The sequence below is a fragment of the Gallus gallus genome, chromosome 2, assembly GCF_016699485.2.
Source record: "Gallus gallus isolate bGalGal1 chromosome 2, bGalGal1.mat.broiler.GRCg7b, whole genome shotgun sequence".
In the NCBI taxonomy this organism is placed as follows: Eukaryota; Metazoa; Chordata; class Aves; order Galliformes; family Phasianidae; genus Gallus; species Gallus gallus.
This window is the reverse complement of record NC_052533.1, coordinates 142,870,625-142,892,387: the sequence shown is the minus strand read 5'-3', so window position 1 is coordinate 142,892,387 and position 21,763 is coordinate 142,870,625. Positions and strand designations below refer to the sequence as shown.

The 21,763-nt window shown below is 37.4% G+C and overlaps 1 long non-coding RNA gene across 1 annotated transcript in view; it reads right to left on the bottom strand.

Annotated features, from left to right (window-relative positions):
- Positions 1-21,763, bottom strand: part of LOC124417755 — a 101,712-nt gene that overhangs the window by 79,586 nt on the left and 363 nt on the right. The window lies entirely within an intron of this gene.

Sequence of the window (21,763 nt, the reverse complement as noted above, 5' to 3'; positions counted from 1 at the left end):
AATTTCACTTCCTCAAGTACTAACAAAGAGTAAATGGAAACTTTATCTAAAAATGAAACAAACATGTGGAAACAAGTTCTCAGTTACAGCTGTGTGAAGGTTCATGTGGGCTCTTGGACTATGGACAGCTGATTCCATGTATGGAAGATAGTTACATAACCTTTGATATAGCCACTATTCACACAGGATAATACTGAAGGGAAATATTTAGTCACATTTTCTTTGGCTGGTGCTGAAGGTGTTAATAGCTACAGTAGTAGTCATTAGTTAGTAGTAGTCATTAGTTAGTAGTAGTAGTACCGGTTTGTTTCTTGTTGGAGTGTTTTGATTATCAAAATATGTTGAGGAACAATGGTAAACTATGTATAGCTTCAAGAAATTATATATTTCACAATACTTGATAATATTGTTTTTTTTTCTTCCTTCTGTGTTTTGTATACTCAAATTAAAATAAATAAATAAATACATAAATCTGCTTGCATCTCCTGCTGATCTGATCAGGTTTTATCTTCCATTTCTTCACGAATTTCAGATGCTGGTAGTTCTCAAGAACTAGATATTTAACACAGGTGACTGAGAAAAGTGTGTTTCTCGGAGGTTAGTTTAAGGACGTGCTGGTTCTGTCTAGGATAGAGTTAGTTTTCTTCACAGTAGCTTGTAAGGTGATATGTTTCAGATTTGTGATGAAAACAGTGTTGGCAATACTGATGCTTTAGTTGTCACTGAACACTGCTTACAAAGTATCAAGGTCTTTTTTGATTTTCACACAGCTTTGCTAGCAAGGAGCTGGGAATGCACAAGAAGCTGGGTGGAGATGCAATCTGGACAGCTGACCTTAAATGACCAAACGAATATCTTTCTGTATAGAAGAGAACCTTTCAGTATATAAGAGATTCCTTTCAGTATCTAAAGGAGGGTTATAAGAAAGGACAGACTCTTTAGCAGGGTCTGTTATGATAGAACAAGGGGGAACAGTTTCAAACTATAACAAAGGAGATTTAGTTTGGATATAAGGAAGACATTTTTTACAGTAAAGATGGCACAGGTTGCCCTGAGAAGTGGTGGAGGCCCCATCCCTGTAAACTTTCAAGGTTAGACTAGACGGGGCTCTGATCAACCTGATCTAGCTGTAAGTGTCCCTGTTCATTGCAGGGAGGTTGGAGTAGACTACCCTTAAAGGACCCTTCCAACACAAACGATTCTATGACTCTATGATATTCCATACCACATGGCATCATTCTAGGCAATAAAATATGGGGGAAAGAGGGAGAAAGGGGGGATGTTCAGAGTGTGAGTATTTGTCTTCCCAAGTATGCATGACGAGCTTTGCTTTCCTGGAAGTGGCTGTGCATCTGCTCATGGCAAGTAGCAAATGAATTCCTTGTTTTGCTTTAGCTGTCAAACTGTTTTAACCTCAGCCTATGAGTTTCTTCTCTTTTACCTTTCTAGTTATCTCTGCCATTCTGTAGGTCTGTTGTCATGAACAACCTATCACAACAAGGTTTAACTCTAACCGAGCAAGATACTTGGACCATGATTCCATCTCAGCTTCTAGTATCTCTCCCACTGGCCCTTGCTTTCTGAACACATGAAAACTTACATTCACATAAAAAGACTGATAGACTGCCCTATGGTTTAAAAAGTCATCCTTTTGTTCCATGAAAGAGTTAAAGACAAGAAAAAGGGGAATGGTGACTTTTAAAATGTTCTTGCATGAGTTGCACTGAGGAGTCTGATTGCCCTTTTTACCTGCAAAAGTTTTTTTATGAAGGAATCATACGTGCTCACAGATGGCCTGGCAAGCTGTGAGAAAACAAGTGCCATAACTCAATGGGAAGACGCCAATTTTACTTAATCCCATCTCGAGGGAATTTTAGCTCAACTTATTTCAGAAGCGTCCATCAGTTCAGTGGTCTCGTAGGACAAAAAGCAGAAAGTTGAAAGACTGATTGGATCTCTGGGGTCTTAATTTAGTTGTCCATGTGAAAGTGCCTCCTTCTGTTCGAGATCCTTTAGGATATCTGCTATATCCATGTTGTCTGAGTGATATGATTGAAGACCTGCAGGTCACTGGTGCCCTTATGGAAGAGCAGCTGGAGATGAAGCACAGATACTATACAGCATTCAATATCACACTATGACTGCATATAGGCAACTAGCTTGGGTCTTCTCTGTCTCCTTTGAGAGGACTGAGGTAGAAATCATATTACATGCTAAATAGCTGAATAGGATTTAAGGAGGAGAAAGAAGTATGTGTGCTCGGTTCACTAGAAAATATTGGTCACAATTTGGCAATGAAATCTGTGAGGTAGGGTATGTTCAAGGCAGAACTGCTTGGCAAAGGAGGCACCCAAGAGATTCATTGCCCCCACAGATATTGATAACTGGAACAAGTACAACAGAAGGCCAACACCAAGATCCTCTGAAACTGAAACTGTTGCCCTGTGAGAAGAGCTCTCCAGCTTGGAGAGTACATAGCCTGCATACCACTGAATAATAATGTTAGGCCGTGATAATAAACATAAGAGCTTCTATTTGTAGACTGATAAAGAGTAAGAAGGACAATAAGTAGACCAGCGTGCCCAGGGTTGCTGTGCAGTCTTCAACCTTGGAGATTTTCAAGATAGAAATGGATAAAGTTCTGAACACAGTGAATTCTATGTTGAATCCTTCTGTCCTGAGAAGGAGGTTGGACTGGAGATCTCCTGAGGCCGTTTCCAGCCTGAATGACTCTGACTCTTATGATGAATGCATTTTCCTCCATCTGAGGAACATCTGCAGATATTTCCAAATAACCATTCATAACTTGTCACTTGTAACTCCATTATGAGTAAGTGTTTATTTGGTTCAAACCTGGAGCAGACCTTCTAGTTTCATTTTCAGTTACTATGAACTGAATAGGAATTGAGAATTACATCCATAACCGTGCTACCAATACTAACAAGAATTATAAAAAAGCTGTATCCTAATTCCTCAAATTCAGCTATCTTATTAGTACAGTGTCTCAGATCTAAATAAAACTTGGGGTCTGACTATCTGAATATCTTCTTCCTTTTATTCTACTTCTTCTGTTATTATTGTTGTTTTATTCACTATGAAGTTCATAGCAGTGATGGCCAAGTGTGTTATAATCTAGTCTATTCTTTCCTCTGCTTCTTCAGTATAAAGAAAGCTTGGCTCATTTCTGAGTCTGCTGTATGTTTTTGCAATTATAAAAACAGAAATGAATATTAATGAAATCGTTTCTTAGGGAAAGAGAAAAAATGCACCAAATATCCTGAACTCATTAAACCCTTTTATTCTTGTGGTTTAACTCAGTGGACTGCTCAGAACCACACAGCTGTTCGCTCACTCCACCACCCAGTAAGATGGGAAAGAGAAATGGAAAAAAGTAAAACTTTTCAGATAAAGACAATTTAATAGGACAGAAAAAGAAGAGAAATATAATAAGAAGAACAAAATAGAAAAAAAAAAACAAGTGATGCACAGAGCAATTGCTCACCATCCATTGACCAGTGCCCAGTCAGTCCCCAAGAAATGGCAGCATCCCCAGCCAACTCTGCCAATTTTATTTTTCAGTGTGAAACCATATGGTATGGGATATCCTTTGGGCCAGTTTCGGTCAGTTTCTTCTGGTTCTGTCCCATCCCAGCTTCTAGTACACACAAAGCTCCTCTCTGAAAGGTCAGCGTGAGAAGCTGAAAGTTTTTAACTGATTCTATGCCCTGCTCATAAACAACTAAAACAACTAAAACATCAGTCTGTTATCAACATTGTTTTCCTCCTAAATCCAAAACAGTTCATCATACCAGACACTAGGAAGAAAATTAACTCTATCTTACCAAAGCCAAGACAACTGACAAATGAATTAAAGCCTTGCAAAATAATTGAATTATAGTATAAAAGAAAAGCTTTAGCCTATTGCATATATCAAAGGATAGTCATATTTCTGTTTGGCTAAGGTACTACAATCTTAATGAAAAATATTTTATTGGTGCTTAAAGGTTCAGGATATTATTTTATTCCAAGTAAAAACATGTTGAACAAAAGAAAGCCCACGGTGTTTTGACAAACTAAATTCCTTCATCCCAAATTCCTTTCTCCCTCCTCTTCTCTTTACCTCTTTTCATCTGTCATTATCCACAACACATCTTTATTTTTCAAGTGTTGAGTGACAAGAGCTTTTAACTCGCAGTATCCTATATAGAGTAGCATGTCAGTATTTTGCTGGTTGTTCTGCAATTGGTTTCATGGATCCACTTATCTCCAGCACCTGGAGATTTCAACTGAAGTGCAAATGAGAGTACAACAGAAGCATATTAATTAAGCACTAACCACACGCTTTGGCTCTTCTACAGGATGCACAAAACAGCATACATCTTATGTAGGCCAAAGAAGCAAGATATTAGATTACTTGAGTTCAGAAAGAATATACTTAATTTTAGAAGAGAATTGTGTATGAAATCTATTAAACTGCACTCTGAGAAGTTTCACTTACATACAGGTGACAGATCAGCAGTACTTGTTACTCCAAGGAACACATATGTAGAGAAAAGGCTACAGTCTGTTTTTAATGTGAAACAATTTGGATTTATCTACCTAATGCAGTAGCAAACAGTATTCTAATTATCTCTGCAGAAATGGAAGGCTTTGTGCCACGGGGATGTAAATTAACAGTGCTGATATGCTGATCCCCAATTAGATGTGGAGTTTACCTTTCCAGCTTATGCTCATCTATCTAATAAACATCATTTCTGGAAGTTTTAAAGTGGTTCATTAAACACTGCAAAAACCTTAAAATAATAAATAAATAATAATAATAATAATAAGATAAATAAATGTCTTAGGAACCTGCTCAGTTCCATGTTAGTGATGTTATATGCAATGAATTGCCATAACTCAGTGAGAAGGGAAATATTTTGTAGTTGAAGTTGTAAATGCTGGAACTCACATCTACTTGAAAAAAATAACTGTGTGATTAATCTTTTCTTAAAGTTTACATTAAAGAGAAATGAAGGGTTTCTATTAATGCCCAAATGCCTGCTAAAGACTATTTTTTCAAAATGGAAACAAAAGAAAACAAAATACCCCCTGAAAACAAACGAACAAACAAACAAACAGACAGCAACAACAACAACAACAAACAGTAGGAATTCCAAGGAGTTTTAATTCACAGAGAGAGAGAAATGAAAGGTCATCCAGAAATAAGCAAGGAAGAAGAAAGAGGTATCATCCATGTTCTGGTGGGTGATGCAAAGTGAAGTGTTAAGAGGATGCAGTGAGATATTCAGAGCCAGGAGAAAAAAACTGTTGAGAGTGTCTACAATATCCTAAAAAAGGGTCTGGTTCTGGAGTTACATTAAAGCATCATTTTTCACATCAGATTTCTGATTCTGATGATAACTGATGTCATTTTTAGGTCACAGAACTCTATGACCTATTTAACTTTCAACCCTGAATAGGGAAAATCAATGATATTCTTTTATCCTATATGTAAAACTACAAACTAAAACAGACATCAAAAATACAGTAATACACATGGACGTTTGTATTTGTGTATATGAGTACAATCCTGGTTTATCACAATGAAGTGACAGTATTACATAATCTAGGATTAACATGCACTTATGTTAATGTCAGGATATGTATTTAACCAAATATAAAAATAAAGGCTGAATTTTAGAAGACGTTTTGGAAGCTATAATGATCTGTTTAGTGGTTGATGATAATAGGCTGATGTAGGTCATCCTGTCCTCTACCTGTCTATATATCCACCTACATTTTTTTTTTCCTGTAGCACTTACAACTGTAGAATCTAAACAAAATTAGCAGCTATCCATCTGGTACTACTGTTCCGATTTTCTAAAATCTTTTTTCACCAGGAATGTGATAATATAACAGGAAAAGACAGGTAGGAGGAAAAGACTTGTGGAACACATTAATGATTTCTACTTTTTCTATGAACATGATTCAGATACCTCTTTCTACCCCTGGTTTCTGGCTGTGGATGCTAAAGCACCTGCCTGGAGCACCCAGGCAGGACTGGGGAGTCTCAGTGTTCTCTATGCTATACAAAAAAGTAAGGGAAAACAGCCTGTGTGAAGAATGTCAGTGTGTAAAACTGAAGGAAAGGATTTTTTTTTTTTTTTCATATTTACAGGTGACTGTATGAAATGCAGAGATATTTAAAAGCTTCTGTACCAGCATCATGCTTGGATACAGTCCTATACAGGTACTTGCAAATCATCATGCGCATCAGCCTCCAACAGAAACATACAGAGATTTCCCACAGAGTGGGAATTAAAAATAATTAATAATTTAAGATGAAGGCAACACTTTATCCTCATGGGCCATATACAGGGGCAAGAAAAGGAACTCTGAGGATAGTCCCTGGGTTTAAAGGTCCTTATTTGTACCATCACATGAGCTTGGAAGAGACTTCATGGAAATACATAGTCTACCTCCTGTACAAACCAGGGTCAGCTGTGAGAAGTGGGCCAGGTTTTCATTTTTATCCTCTCTGATCTTGAGAACCTACTGGGAAAGAAACTGCATGACTTGTCTGGGCAGACTTTTCTGATATCTCATTGTCCTTAAAATGAGAAGCTTTGTCTTTATATCCAGCTTGAATATTTCTTGTTCCATGTCCATTTCTGAGTTTATCCCTCAGCAGATACCATGTGCATGATTCTACAGAAACAGTCTTATTTCTAGTAAACTTCTTATGGAGTGTCCTTTACTAGATGTCATGAAGGTACTGATGCAAGCTGAAAGACAAAGAACACATTTGGTGGCATTCAGATTCCAGATAAAAAAATGTGAAATAATGGTTAGGAAAACTAAAAGGTCTATGATAAATATAGGTAAGAAGAACACAGAAAAAATGGCACAATGCACTAAGCACATTTAATCAAAATGTATTTAAAGCATTTGTTCTGTACAAGCACATACCAAATAGAGTTAAACAACACTATCAGAGAGAGCTGTGATGATTTCCACCTCTTTAGGCAAACTTTTATGTTTTGTGAGACACACTACAACAATATAAATGTGTCAACTATTGCACCAGAGTCAGTATCCAGCAGCCTCCAAAACTGAGAATTTTGTAGCTCCACTTCTATAGAGAAATAATTCAGAGGTAATTGGGTGGAAGTGAGTGGATGCTTTAGTTTACCATTGCACTGTTAGGGCTCTGACTGAGATTTTAAAAGCCAATTTGGGAACCTGGGGAGAAAGAGAAGGATACAATTATTAGGTTTGGTCGAAGGAGACAGATATTTCTTTGGTTTATGTTTCTAAAAACTTTTTTTTTTTTTTTTAATGATGTTCATTCCTCAGATGTTTGTTTTCCTTTTGCAGTGAATGACTTATTTATTTACAGGATAATGCTTTTGATATGTTCTTAAATCATATTCTATTTCTCTATTACTTCTGAGTTTTGTGTGTTGTTTTTTTTTTTTTTTCCCCTATGTGTATCTCTCTGTGTGGTGCATCAGCTAGGAAATTCACACAGAGTAACCATAACGTGGAAAATCAGATTTCATCCTATAGCAAACAAGAGCAAGATTCTTCCTGTTCTAAATAGAATTTATAAAGAAAAAGATGAGACCAGTAGCCAAAAGGCTAATCAAGGAAACAAGGAAACAGTATTTGTTTTTCATAGAATCATAGAATCTTAGAATCACAATGTTGGAAAGGACCTACAAGATCATCTAGTCCAACTGTCCTCCCATTACCATTAATACCACAATCTACTAACCCATATCTCATAGCTCCTCATCCAGACGCCTCTTGAACACTGCCAGGGACAGCAACTCCACCACCTCCCTGGGCAGGCCATTCCAGTGGCAGACCACTCTCTGAGAAAAAAAGTTTTTTCTTATGTCTAATCTAAATCTCCTCCGGTACAACTTCTGACCATTTCCTTGGGTCCTCTTTGTTGCATGGGAGAAGAGGCCAAACCACTCCTCATCACAACATCCCTTCAGAAAGTTGTGGAGTGCAATGAAGTCTCCCCTGAGCCTCCTCTTCTCCAGACTAAACAATCCTGATTGTTTTGTTGTTTTTGTTTTTGTTTGCTTGTTTTGTGTTGCAAACTACTCTAGGGAGCCTGCATTACCAGGAAGGTCAGACTTACTGATTTCCAAAGGTTCCTCTAACCCATGCAGTTCTGTGATTCTGTGTTTAATTTCTTTTTTGTTTGTTTGTTTGTTTTCCATACATTAGGTCAGGGTTTTTTGATGTTTTTCAGAGCTGGCTGGGCACTCATTGGCACTCAGTGCCTAAATAGCACATACTCAATTCATGCTGTATAGCTGTGGTTTAACTTATTCTGGCTATGGTTCACAAAACAAATCACGTGTCTGGCTAGGGCTGAGGAGAACAGATAACAATAACCTACTTATGAATCTTGGACTGCTACTATGTCATCTATTCTACCCAGATTTGGTTTGAAGACAGTGTCTTGATCTGGATTTGTGATTCAGCTGCAAAGATAATGACATATGGAACAGGAAAGAGGCCACACTGCCATGCTCTATTAATGTATGAGCTACTGGTGGAGCAACAAGGGATCGTGAGGAGGAAGTCAATTATATGAACTTTGTGCTCTGTGCATGGGATTTGACAGATGTGAGTTATGGGATCTGACAGTGAGAAGTTTGTGTATCCATCTGAAGGCCTCGGTGCAACACAGGAGGGGGGAAGGCTTCTGGTGCCAGCAGAATCAGCCTCTTTCTGAATGAGGAAGAGAAGTATGAGGTTACTCAGAACTGGCAGCAAAGGTTTCTTCTGACACCTGAATGCTCCTTGGAGGTCTGCTATCTAGGGAGCAACTTCCTAAAAGGCTCAGGCCTCACAAGTTAAACAGACAGAGAATTAAGTGCCACAGAAAATCAGAAGGATGTAGGCCAGGCAGAGTATGAAGGACTCTTGCAGAGTTATACAGTGATATACAATTGGGTTATATTTAGCTTGCTGGCTGAAAGAAAGAAACAGGGCACAGAGGAAGGCAATACGTTGGGAAAAAGTGTCAAATGTAGTAGTTTTCCATGTGTTTGCTCTGAAGATGCTTTCTTTTACACTATAGGAAGAGAGAGTTTTAGAAAGTAAAACAGTTAACAGAATATGCACAAGGAGTCAAAATACAGCATGATTACAATGCTATCTACTCGAAACTGTAGAGAACTACAGGGATGGAAGTTTACATGCATTTAATGATGATTTGGGAGCAGTGACTAAACCCATCAAAATCTGCTCTAGTTTTTTACAATAATATGCAAACTGATCTAAATTTCTTAGAGTCAGGATATGTCACTTCTTGATAATTAAGCCTTTAAATGATTTTCACTCTGGATATGTTCCATTTAGCAACTAATGATCCCTTTTTTCTTTTTTTTTTTCTTTTTTTCTTTTTTCTTTTTTCTTTTTCTTCTTCCTTCCTTCCTTCCTTCCTTCCTTCCTTCCTTCCTTCCTTCCTTCCTTCCTTCCTTCCTTCCTTCCTTCCTTCCTTCCTTCCTTTGTTCTGAGATGCTCATTCAACTCTATTTATATGTAATGACTGATTAGTCTGATTACTGTCAGTACTGCTGCTTAGGCTACCAATTAGGTTGCACTACTTACAGCTATAATATGAAGAAAAGATGTCTTCATTGTCGTCACAGTGCTCACTGCAAGAAAGGAGAGAAAAGCTGGACATGAGCCAGAAGTGTGTAATTGCTGCCCAGAAGGTGAACAGTATCCTGGGCTGCATTAAAAGAGGGGTGGCCAGCAGGGTGATGATTGTTCCCCTCTACTCTGCCCTCATGTGGTCCCTTTGGAGGTAATGTGTCCAGGTCTGGGGCTCCTAGTATGTGAAAGGTGAGGAGCTGTTGGAGTGAGTCCAGCGGAGAGTCACAGAGACAATCAAAAGGCCCTCCTCTGGAGCTGCTCCAAAAGATAGATATAAAGATACAAGCAGAAGAACAAAAAGAAATTTGGAAAGTGACAAGGCTGCTCCGCATACTTTGTGTCCAATTCAGATGCTACCAATGTTTGGGTATCTAATGTTATCTTAGATGACCTGGGCTACCTGAGGCATTCACACTGTGTCAATAGCAGGATCTATGCCAGATATATAGTCTCCTGAAGCAGCATCTGGAGGTTAGGAGGGACATCCTTCCTAACCATCTCAAATGGCATAAGTTGCTTAGATGGCAGCAGCTAAAAGGAACCCTTAGTTTTCTGAATCTGTATTTTCCATGGCAGCTTCTGGCTCCAGGCTACAATAGTCCTTTCCCTCTCCTGGTGGAAAAAGATCTTGTCTTATACTTCAGTTGACTTCCTTCTCTTGTTTCTTGTCCTGGTAGAACTCTTCTGAGCAATGTCAGCACATTAAATTTACAGGAATCTGTTAGTTTTATTTATTTTTCTTGCTGGATTATTATATATCTCATTCTAAGGTGAAGACTGAGTTCCCACACCAACTGCAGAAAAAGCTTAATTCTTTCCTAAATGTGAGGTTCAGAGCAAACATCTTCAACAAGACACAAAGCTATGGCTCATAACATTTATTATGGATTTCAAAAAGACCCATTATCTTCCAGAACTGGAAAATCCAAGATCCTGAGTCTGAGATAGGTCACTGAGGCTTGATGTCCTACTGATGTTATCAAAATCATGAACATGAATTGTTCTGTGGAAATAGTGCTGTGTGGAACAGAATTACTGTTGATTTGAGACGGTGCAGTTCCCTTACCAGTGGTCAAGAGTCATGCAAAAGACAGAGTATGAAGGTGCAGACATGGTGTTACCAGGGGGAAACTAGTGCTTTCTTCCTCTACACAGATATTTTTAATGAGCTCTGTGGTTAGAGCACAATTTACTTCATAGAAGATGAGGATAGACTTATTTGTAAGATCTTTACAGCATCAGGGACAAGAAGAAAATTGTTGTGCTGAAAATTCTCTGGATATTTGAATATTGACATGAGAAGGTGAACAAAGATTTGAAAGATTTACTGAAGGACTAAGATTTAATTGAAGTAGTCATGTGTGACTGCACTATTAATAGATAATTACCGAAGACCATTCAGAATAAAAGAAAAATCAGAAAGAAGAGGGGAAATAAACTGCATTGTACAGCAAGATTTTCTATGATTAACATTGTCCCATAATTTCTAAATAAATTTCCAAAAAAGGCAAATTGACGGGAGAAGGACAAAAGGAGACTCAAAAGTTCCTTAAGAAAATTTAAAACAGGTACATAAGCAAAGAATTCCAATGCACACAAATGATGGTATTTTAATAAGCAACTGGGTGTTTAAAAATAGAACTCAGATACAAAAAGAAACAAGGAAAAGAACTTATATTAATAGAGATCAATATAAATAAAAAATAGCATGGACATGTAGACAGAAATATATAAAGCAATGTGAAGTTCGATATGTAAGAGACATCAGGAGTAACAAGAAATCATTCTTTGAATAATAAAGGAAACATCATGGAAAAGAATCTTGATCTGATACTCAAGTTAATGTCGCTCTTAAGTTTCCCTGTAAAAGGTCAACAACTAGCAGATGTCTGAAAATATTAATACAAAAGCATGAGATTTCTGCGATTTCTGCTTTTAAAGGAAAGTAGAAATAAAGAAGCAATTACGAAGGTCTGATAAATTTCCAGTAAAAATAATCTCACATTTTTAGCAATTATCTCTACTTTGAATATTGAAGAATTGAACCAGTCGCAATCAGCAAGAACAAATTACATAATTACATCAGACCATAATAATTTTCTTCTAAGACAGACCTGGATAAGAGGATGAAAGTAACAAGGAAAAAAGAAAACAATTTTAGACTAGTTTGGTGCATGCTCTCATCAGATTCAAATGAACAAGGAATGAAATAATGAATTATGGGCTGAATTAGGTAGTCATTCTAATAAAATACCTATAGATTTCAAAACATAAAGATGTATTTGGAATCTTTGCAGAAATCTGTCAGTACGTATATCAAATATATAAATGATTAATTAAAGGGTACATTTTTTCCTTCTGCAGATCATATGAACCGAAGAGAGATAACATATACATTAGTTAGTATGATTAGAATTAAAAGGAATCTTGAAAATTGGCAAAATAAAATTAATTAAAAAAAAAATAAAAAAGCACATCAAATTCAGCAAGTAGGGACAGATGTAAGACTTTGCCTTTAGAAGGAATAGTCAGTTGTACAAGTATAATGTGATATCTGCTGTGACTGGAGCAGATGTGTAGAAAGGTAATCTGTTGCTTTCAGCAACTATGATGTTAGCAACCTGTGTTAGCCCTAGCGCGAGCTGGCCAATTACCTGGTCAGGACCAAATGACTGCGGACGCATGCCAATACGATGAGCAGCAAAATGGCGTTTAATCACTACTAAACACAGCTTATATATTTTTACCTAAACAACCCTGCTGTCATGTTCCACCCTGATTGGTTCGCACTAGATAACATTGTGCCTTATTTGGCTGCTTCCTCATTCCTTCACATCTTTCCCCTTTTCTTGTTTTCTCTGCATCAAGGTCAGCACGATAGCACCGTCTCACTATGCTTAGGGAGAAGCCTGTCCCATACATCCCATATCCTCGCAAGGCGCCTGCTACAACAGTAATCTGGGAATTAGAGAATATAGTGACTTGCTCATGTTCTCCACCAAAATCTGTCATGGAGTTATCTAGATAAATCTATGCCTGTGACAGGGGGGCAGTAGGCCTGTGTGCCCCCTGGCTCCCCCCCCCCAAAAAAAAAGAACGGAGCAGTGGCAACGATCTAAGGAGGAAAACTTATTTTACTAACTATGATATTGGAATGCAGAGATAACACAATATAATACAATTTAATTGAAAGTAAGGGTAATAAATCAAGTGAAATGAGATAGATAGATAGATAGAGAGAGAGAGAGAGAGGTTCTGAAACTGAAAGGCCTACTTGATGAAGGCACACAGCTTGGAAGCACACCCACCCCTCTCCCTGGCAGTGAGTGAAGAGAAAGAGCGTGCGCTGAAAAAAACAACAACAACAACAAAAAAACCCAACCAGATCCCGTGACTTCTGTGATGTATCTTCCTTCTCTGACCGTGAAGTCCTCTGGGATACGCAGTTCTTCTCTTTTGAGAAGCAGGTATCTGGAAGGTTGTCTATCCACGGAATTGGAGTATTAACTCTTTAAGTACCCGTACTGTTCATGATGTTATGATGTGAATACCAATAACAAAACCATGACACAAGTATAAGTAAGAATTTTCCATTGTGAAAGTAGTAAATGCATAGGTTGCTCTGAAAGTAATGCTGCTCATTTGTTTCCATGGAAACTACAACAGATACAAAGAGCACAAGAACACCATTTAATTGAGCAAACTCTCAGCTAAAAAACACTATTTTGCAACACAGTCACCACCACTAGCTATGAATTTTCACCAACAATGAATAAGTGCCTGTATGTTGTGCTTGTATAAATCTGCACCAGTGGAGGTGACCTACTGTCATTGTCACCACTGCTGAAATGCACCACTCAGCACCTCATTGCACTCACATCCTCTGTCTGATCTCCATAAACATTCAGCAAATGTCAATGAATGTCAATGGGTGTCATTTTTTTCTGCATGGAGGAATTCAACTACACACCATTGCTTCATATGCAATTCCATGTCAGATGCCATTTTGTCAGACTGCCCCTCTGCTGCCATCTGTCACATGGCAACAAAATGTAATGGAATATTGGCAGGAAGGTTCAAATTCTACTGCCATACTACCAACATCTGCCTCTGATGTTGTGAGCTGACAAAATAGGAAGCACTACTTTTTTGAGTAGCACTCATATTTGCTATAAAGTTTATTAATTAGTTCTAACTTATTTCAGGTCTAGCAAGTGTAAGGAGGAACAGAATATAATCTTCTGGATCTACTAATGTGCAATAGTTAAAGATTAATAAAAAATAACACCAACAAACTTGGGAAGACTAAATAAGAGCCTAGAAAGCTGTGGAAAGACTGAACTGTTTCTTAATAAATAAAAAGAAAATGAACTGTTCCCCCTCCAAGTGCAGTGGGAGCATAGACACTGTGCTCATAACTAGACATGTCTGCACTATGGACACCTAAATATAAGCATCTGAGGTTCTAAGATGAATCACATCACAAGAAAATCTTTCCAATATAGCACTGTGAGGTCTCCATCACTGGAAGTCTTTAAACAAGATTGGAAAAGCCTTCGTCAGTAATGAAGTAGCTGTATAACTAATCATGCCTCAGGGCAAAGAGGTGAACTAAATGGTCTCTTAAACCCCTCTGGGAAACAGACACTCAGAGCCTGGAGCCATTCATGCACTTAGATTCCTAGATCAAATGTTCCTGTATTTCAACACAGACAACTACTGAATTAAAAACAGACGTAATCCTGGGATCTTGTGTCGATGGTTTACAGGCTGGTCCGGCCCAGTTCCATGACTAGTGGGGCAGAGGGATTTTTTTTAGAAAAACCCATGCCTCTGGAAACAGGGGACCCCCAGAAAAAAAAAAAAAAAAAAAATAATTAAAAAAAAACAGCGGCAGCGATCTGAGGAGAAACAAACTAATTTACTAAATATAGTATTAGAATGCACAATAACACACCATAATACAATCTAATTCAATATAATTGTTAATAAAATCAAATATAATTGAGAGGAGGATTGTCCGAGAGCTAAAGGCCTTACACTAATACCGAAGCCTTGCATGCAGTCGAGAGCAGCAGCGAGATGATCCAAAACAAGCACGATGAGATGAGAAGAAGTCTCTGGTCAGGTGACCTACAGGCCTTATATCTGTTCCCCTGAGCAGGAATGATAATAGTACTCGAACAGTCTTCTGGGGAACGTAGTTCTTCTCTTCCGGACAAGTATCCAGAACTAGAGCATTTGCTCTTTAACTCCCAGTACACTGCATGATGTTATGATGTGGAATACTGATAACCAAAAATCATAAAACCATTACATCTTGGAATGACTCTCTCTTGGGACCTTCCCCTCTGCACTGACAACAGGGAGAGCACTGGGAAATTAGGCAACCAGCATACTAAAGCAAATTCTTAAATTAGCTTGCTTGAATGGCACCCAACATCCCTTTTGCTGTTTTTGTTTTCTTTTGTTTTGTTTTTCCTCAGAAATATTAACAACACCTCCACGGAAATGTATACAGAGCGGTGCTGGGGGTGACAGTTTCTCTCCTTGACTCAGTGTTCTGTATAACTTATCTTCCTGGAGCCTGATTGTTAGCTACAATGACCCCATTTGGTTCTTGATATGGGAATGTTTTTTTTTTTGTTTTTTTTGTTTTTTTTTCCCAGTCAAAAGTTAACAGTCTGCTAATAGAGAGCTCTTAAAGTGAGGATTCCCAGCGACTTTCTCTTCTTTCTGAATGAATTGTAAATGAATTTTAAACCACACTGCACCCAAGTTTTTCTCCTTGCAGAATGGACTTACTATGCCACTAATTTCATGGGTGTTGCGAAGAAAAGAAGTGTGAAGTATTATTCCTGGAAGGAACAGATCCATAAAAATCAATTTAATATGAGTGCTCTCTCTTTAACAGTGCCTCTGACTCCAACTTTTTTTTTTTTTTTTTTGTATATATATATATATATATATAAAAGAAAAGATTGTGCTGTCACTTGGGCTAAATGGGATTTCCATGTAACACGGTTAGGGCATGAAATAAAGCTGCACCATAAGTAAGTCAAGTGGTCCTACCAGTTGCCCAAGGAACTACAGAGCTACACGCACTGAAATATCAGTTACTATTTAGTGTATGTGACTTTATCATTCCAAGAAGAAGATCATCTTACAGAGTGAGGTTGGGTAAGACTCATCAAAGTATTTATTTACTACCAAAAGGGAGAGACTACCTACGGGCACCTTTATACATGGAGACAGCATTTAGTGCATTGACCTGATCAAAAGTGGATGTGTGCAGCCAGACTGCAAGGAATTTAAAGGCTCATCTCTCTTAAATGTTCTTCCTTTCCACACCATTGATATTTTCTATTACCCCTCCTACAAACGCAGAATAAAAGTCAGCCCAAATGCAGTCATGATGGGACTATAAAATTTGATTTTCTCAGTAAAGAATTGATCATTTTCTTCAACCTTCATTATTTTCACTGTATTGTACACTGATCTTTAAAGCAGCTTCAGACATTCTATCTCCACTGTTCCACAGGTAAATCTGGGCTTAGTCATTTGTGTGTTTTAGCAAATACGGGCTGTGGACAAAGTTCTTTGCACTGACTGAACCTTCCATTAATTTTATTTTCAAGTTAAAGGATCTGAAAGATCTGGTAGGGATGGCTGAGCTCCAAGACTATATTTAGGAGATACAATTCTGTTGAAAGAACGACAGTTAACTCGGTTTTAGGAGGCCCGTAATCATCCCTGAAATATCTTATGTTCAGTTTTGCTAGTATGCCCGAATAGAATGTGATGAACTTTTTAAAAAAAATAAATGAACAAAACACAGCAAACTTTAAGAGAATTTGTTTAGATATGATTTCACAAGAATGTCCTCAAATTTGTTCTTTTTATTTTGCTTTTTTGGAAATAACTATATACAACTATGGTCAAGGTCCATCCTTTTTTTTTTTTTTTTTTTTTTTTTTTCCCCCAAATTAAAAGATTTATGATATCAGGAAGACAGATAAAAGTAATGAAATACAAATATATGAAGGGACCTTAGTTCTCCCATACTACCACAAAGTGTCACCCTTTTCCCATACATTGCCAACCTCAACTGCTTTTCTGTAGCTCAGGAAAAAAATGTCTGCTTTAAAAGAGACAGATCCAAATAGAGGGATGGAATCAGGGTCTCAAGTTACGTAAGGTAATGTATGTCCTTGCAAATCTTTGATGACTGAAATTGAGAGAAAAGAAGCTAGATCATGAGACACCACTGAATGTTTTGATTCATAGGTTGTGCCTTTGAAGATTGCAACATGGTTAAAACCTGTGATTAGTTTGTTTACAAGGAAGCTTCTTTGTCCATATATAATCAATCATCTTGTTTGCATACATAAAAAAGTGCTGTCATTGCACTGTGATTGCACATACTTTGTAGATCTTCATTTCCAGCTGTTCACAGTCAGCCAGGGAAATGAATGAATTGATTTGTGGGTTCTTTGAAACCACTGTGCTTGTAATTTACTGTCATTTCTCAAGACAGAATAGAATCAGGTGGAACCAGGTTTTGCTAAGCATGGAAGTGCAGAAGGGAGACTTTTTCAAGTGGATGAGTAAGGACAGAGGAAAGTTTCCATACTTTCAACACTGCACAAAATGCTTCCTGTTGCTGGCTCTACCTCTGTCCAAGAAGCTTGCCTTCTCCAATGCGGTGAAGACAGAAAGAGAAACGTTTTGGTATTCATTAGGTAGTGAAAATATTAATCATTTTTCGCAGTTGATTCAGCTGTGTACTGAAGTAGCCGTTAGAATTGCTGTGGTGTGTGATGAGTAAGGGGGATTGTGAGGGTATGACAAGAAGTTTGTGGGTCCTGGTAACAATCATTTTCCTTGTTACAAGAGGAAGGAAATGAAATATAAAACAGTTGAAGCTACCACAACTAACACACAAAAGGAAGAAATTGATCTAATACAATTTAAAGGAGATAGAATAACACTCAACATTACATTTTGTGCTGCTGGGGGAAAATTGATGTAGTGATGTCTTCCCTCATTTATAATTCATGCAGAAAATTGAAGCAACACCTAAGACCTCTTGAGGGAGTAGATGAAGGGGAAAACACGGCTGTCAGCAGTTGCTTTTATGAAGTGATGGGGTTCACTGCCTCTTACATTTTAATTGCTGCAAATGCTGTGTGTAGCTGATAGCCTTAATTTAAAGTGAAAACTTGCCATTTCCAGAAAAAAAAAAAAAAAAAAAAAAAAAAAAAAAGGCAGAAGAGAAAATCTGTGCTTGCAACACTGGGCAAAGAGACACTGAGCATGAACAGAAGGAGTCCTGGGTGATCTTATCCATTCTCACTAAGTCTGACTTATACAGAGAAAATTTTTAATAGGTATTGTCTGCTGTGAATGCGAGTGAACTGTGACAAGGAGTATCATGAGAGAATTATTGGACTCCAAGCGTGTTGCCAGTGATGGTCAGAGATATTCAGACAGGTAATCTAGCTCTGTGTAATGCAAGCCAGCATGTCATAGTCAAATTACAATGAGGTCCTGCTGGACTTAGAATGGTTTAACAAGTAGGTCATGGCCATGAACACTACCTAGCTCTGAGCAGCTGAAGTTGTTCTCACACTTTTAGTGACTTCCAATATATTGTAGCTCTATTTAGCAGTATTTTAATCAATGTACTCACTAATTGTGTGAGATTTCATCATCCACAACTAGGGTACTGGTGACCACTTCTTATAGATCTGTATCTTCTGAACCATTTGTACTATTACCCAACAAGGTAAGAGGCTTTTTTTTTTTTTTTTTCTTTCTATTTAGTTATTTATTTCAGAAAAATACCATAGAAGCCTAGTTTGTGTTTGAGATCATTAGCCTTGTGTTAAATTGAGTTGAAAACAACTAACACTCTGTGAACTTATATTTGAAAATGCAGAGAAATGCAAGGAGACAGAATGATCCAGGAATCTGATTTCTGTGGGAAATGAATCAGGAGCATTTGAAAAATATGTCGACGAAAAAGAAAGAAAGAAAGAAACAGACAAACAAACAACAGCAACAACAAAAACCAGACAACCATTTTACAGTTTTTATCAAAAAAAAAAAAAACAACATACTCTTCTTGGGTTTATAGAAATAAGCAGCAATGTTTGACGATGTGATGGAGATGTCGGAACACTGATGACTATAATTTGTCTAGAACTGAGTAAATAGCAGATGTAGGAGGATGTGACCATGTCAAAAATGAGATCTTCCTGCAGTGCATTCACAAATCTGAAACAAGTATTCTTGAATATGCAGAGAGCAATATTCTGGAAGATAATGCTAAATACAAGGTACAAGCTGCTGTTATCTGAATATGATCTAATTTTAGGAGAGGGAGAATTTATGTTAAATTTAAACATCTCATAATCAGAATGGAAAGGGAGATAATGTGAAGACACTGATTGAAAATGATCTTTGCTGGAAGTTTCATGATAAATGTAGTTGCAAAGTTTATCATATTTCTTTCTTAGAAACATAAATTTATTTTTTCCGTTAAATATTGAACCAAGTATTGAGGAATTCTGACACTCAGCTTGAATGAAAAACAGTAGAAATTAGATGCTTCTGACTTTTTATTCAACATGATTTGTTTACACCTGCTGTTTGGAAGATAATAATGACAGAAGTAAACCACTAAAGAAAATTTAATTCCATTTCACAGAGGGCTTTCCAATTCACCTTCAAAGATGAGAAAAAAGCTTTTCAAATGTAAAAATTCTTCAGAAAAAAAAGCAATAAAAGGAAAATGTGGTGATAGAAAGAAATAACTAGAGCTTAGAATATATTATTTGTTATTGTCTTTATTTCTAATTATATGGAAGTATTTTGATACATAACACAGCAATAAATGGATACTTTTATTCTGCAGATGTTAACATTAAACAACCTTTTTTAAAATTATTTTGGATGAGGGAGAGCTGTAGGAAATTCGGTTTCCCACTTCATCTCAAAATGTCGAACAGACTAATGACAGAGGTACAGATAATGTGCAGACATGGGTACAGACTGGGAGAAGAGAAGTTAAAGAAAGGGATATGGGGATACTGGTGACTGCATGCTCAACATGAGCCAGCAGTGTGCAGTAGAAACTAGGAGGGCAAACTGTATTTTGAAGTGTGTGAAAGACATTGTATACAGTCAGTCAAGAAGGGGTGATTCTCCCACCTATTCTTTGCATTTAGTTGTTTTGGCCTCAACTTGACTAATGTGTGCAGTTCTGGGCTCTACAATGTAAAAAGGATCTTAAGTTATTTGAAAGTATCCAGAGGAGGGCAACCAAGCTGATAAAAGGCTGGAAGGCATGTCCTGTTTGGAGAGATTGAGGGCGCTTGTGTTGTCTAGTTTGGTGAAAACGGGGTTGAGAGGTGACCTCATTGCTCTCTGCAGCTTTCTGAAGAGGGAAAGTGGAGAGGGAGGTGCTGGTCTCTGCTGTGTGAGAACCAATTATAAGATGCGTGGGAATAGCACAAAGCTGCTCCAGGTGAGATTAAACTGGATATTAGGAAAAATTTATCTACTGTATGAGTGGTCAAACACAGGAACAGGTCTCCTGCAGGCGAGGTTGATGCCCCATGCTTGTCACTGTTCATGAGGCATTTGAAAAAAAACCCTCAATATTGTACTTCAACTTTTTGTTAGCCCTAAAAACAGGCAAGTGATATTTCAAGGTCCCTTCCAGCTTTTCTGTTCTGTTCCTTTCTAATTGTCTAACTCTTTCTTTTCTAACCTGAGGATGTGATTACCTTGCAAAAAGATACTGTGTTGCCAAGCAGGTAGTACATGTTGAGTTCTAGGAGGAAGTTCAGTCTCAAGCTTGGATAGCTGCTCTGCATACAGAGCTGAACAAGCAACAGATAGATGATGCTTTCTCAAATATATGTGATACAGAACAGTGTGAGAAAGGTGTATTTGCAATCAGGCTGAACTGGAAAAAAAAGAGTAAGACTGACTTTGAGTAAAATTCCTGCTTTCTCGGGGTTAAATGATGTTTCTATAATGCTACAAAGTGATTTTTTTTTTTTTTTTTAGATTACTCAGTGATGAGGTACAAAACAGCATTACAATTACCCCTTGAAGTACTCTGAACACTTATTCTTGAATGGAAAGAAGGAATCATATCCAATATTTAAATAATTTATCCTGAATTAAGGTAATTCCCCCCCCCCCCCATATATATATATACTGCATTTATTTCAACAGAAACATCAGGTCTGTTGGGGTTTCAATACCTGGACTGAGTTTTGTTAGAATGTAAGTTACTCATTATCAGACTAGGTATATAAAAGTGTTCCTTGAGAACTGATTGGCATAATAGTCTCTAATGGCTCTCAGAAACCTTATTGTGGTTTATCATGTCAGAAATCTGCTTAGGTTTTTGTTGTTATTTCTTCCTTCAGGGTATATAACAAGAAGTACCACATTCAAAAAATGCAGGGATTGGTAGTCAAGAATACAGACCCTAGAATAAAAGAATAAAAGTGGTTCATAAACCTTGCACTGGCTCTGCGGAATAGTTAAATTTCATTTTAAAAAGTGCTTTAAAGATATAGCTCCAGCTTTTCTAGTTTAGACTACAAATTCTTTCCAATATTCTTTGTTGGAAATAGAAATACAGATTGCTCTTCATGCCTATGTAATGCCCTAGTCACAAGGACACAGAGATGGGTTCCTTTTTCTTCATTGCCTCAGTTGCCCAGGAGCTTTGTCTTTGTTTATGGATATTAGCAAGGCTTTAGTAGAAAGAGTTCAAAGATGCTCTACTCCAGCTTTGCAGAACCATACTCTTCTGAAATGTGATAGATGCCAGTTCAGCTTCCTTGGGTTTGTATGAACCTATAACGTAGGTAATTAATTTTACTGACAAATGATGTAAACTCCTGGCTGTATACTTAAAAGTTAGAAATCCTTGCTCCATGTACTAAAACCTAAATTAGACATCTGATTTCAAGAAGTGGAATTGAATTGTGAGTCTTTATTTCAGGTGTTTTTAGTTTTATTAAGCCACCCATTCTCTTTCTTGTATGCTGTCAATATCATGCTGAGA